Source organism: Octodon degus, unplaced genomic scaffold (assembly GCF_000260255.1).
Source record: "Octodon degus isolate 3935 unplaced genomic scaffold, OctDeg1.0 scaffold00015, whole genome shotgun sequence".
In the NCBI taxonomy this organism is placed as follows: Eukaryota; Metazoa; Chordata; class Mammalia; order Rodentia; family Octodontidae; genus Octodon; species Octodon degus.
The window spans coordinates 16,194,743-16,196,487 of record NW_004524591.1 but is presented as its reverse complement, the minus strand read 5'-3'; the positions used below and the strand labels follow the sequence as shown (position 1 = coordinate 16,196,487).

The 1,745-nt window shown below is 47.0% G+C and overlaps 1 non-coding gene across 1 annotated transcript; it reads right to left on the bottom strand.

Moving 5' to 3' along the window:
- Positions 1–15: 15 nt before the first annotated feature.
- LOC111815413 lies at positions 16–117 on the bottom strand. Its single transcript, XR_002820104.1, has one exon. It is a non-coding gene; the product is annotated as a small nucleolar RNA U13 (small nucleolar RNA).
- Between the last annotated feature and the right edge of the window lie 1,628 nt (positions 118–1,745).

The window sequence follows — 1,745 nt, the reverse complement described above, 5'->3', positions numbered from 1 at the left end:
TTTTTTTTTTTTTCATATCAGATGGGTAATGTGCCCACATTGTAACAAAGTTTGGGGGAGGCACATCTCATGCATAAGGCATGAACACCCAATCATCACACTCATGAACCGAAGGATCGGTTCTTTTTTTAAAAATTTATTTATTTATTTTTGCGGTACTGGAGATTGAACTCAAGACCTTGTACTTGCCAGGCAAGCGCTTATTCTACTGAGCTATATCCCCAGCCCTTTGTTGGTTCTTTTAAGAGGACCCCCAAAAGAAGTTTCCTTTGGGAGACTTTCTCTTCGATCATGTGACTTCTCAAGGGAACCAGCTTCCCTCCCTCAATCTCCCTACACCACTGGTGGCTCTAGGAACGACTTCACAGTGGGCAGAACAGCGACTTCTTCTGGAGGGGCAGATAATCTGAGAAAAAACTAGGCAAAGAGCAAGTAAGGTATAGAGTCAGTAGCAAGTCAAGGTAAACACACGGTAAAGCCTGTCATGGACACACAGAGCCTCAGTAGGTGAAGGAAGAAAAAGAAGGAGCACAGCTAAGTCATTTCTCCCGGGCAGCACTCTTTCCTTGTGTTTTTTTTTTTTTTTTTTTCCATGTTCTAATATCTATTCAGATTTTTCTCCTCAGCAGTTCAAGCTCAATCTTTATAATCAGGGAAGAAGTGTATCTTCATGAGGTTCCTGGGCTTTTTCAGACATGCCCTGAATTCTGGATGTTTTGTCAGGGGCAAGAGGATTGTACTTCAGGGCTCGGGTAGATAGCTCAGCAGTCTAAGTGTCTGCCTGGCAAGGACAAGGACCCAGGCTCCCTGGTACTGCACGTGTGCTGACCCCTGAAATTGGGTGTGGTGGCGTATGCCTGTCACTCTGTCTTAGTTACTCTTCTCTCATTGCTGGGAAAAATACCCGATACCCAAAATGAAGGAAGGAAAGGTTTATTTAGCTCACAGTTACTGGAGGTTTCAGGCCATACTCAGCTGGCTCCACGGCAGCCAGCCTGGCACATGGTAGAGAGCAGCCTTTCAGGACAGTGGCAAAGAGCAAGAGCAAAAGGAAGAGTAGCAGCAGCAGCTCAAGCAGCTAGCTTCTCTTCCCTCCTTACATTGAAATGCAAATTAGAAAGTTACCTGTGATACCAGGATTGAACTCAGGACACTGCACTTACTACTGAGCTATCTCCCTGGCCCACAGTTCCCTTGGTTTGAGTTCCCAAAACAAGACTGAGATTCAGCTAGCTGTCCCTGGAGGAGTGAGATCAAGAGAAAGGAGGAATGTCGTGCATGGGCCCAACAGTGGTTTAGAGAAGGCTGTTTTTTGCTGGCCGACCGGGAGTCCTGAGGTTAAACAGGGCTTTGCTTCTCTGACACCAGAGATCTGGGAGGGCAACTCGAGTCCTAGCTGCCTTTGCACTCTGCCTGCTAGAAGCAGCAGCACGACCTCGCACAGCTATCACAACTGCAACTGCAGCAAGAGGGCCGGTCGCTGCTGCACATGCACCCCTGGCCAGGCCCTTCTCCTGGGTGCCAGCCCATCTTTATGTTATAGGCCTCTGAATTAGATAGAAACAGTGGGGCTGGGGAAATGGTTCATTGGAATAAGTGCTTCCCTGGCAAGTGCAAGGGCCTGAGTTCAATCCCTAGTTCCACCAAAAAAAAAAAAAAAAAAAAAAAAAGATAGAAACATTATAGGCAGTTTGATGGGGCCCAGCTCTCAAGGAGACAGCACAGAAGACAAGACAACCTTGCAA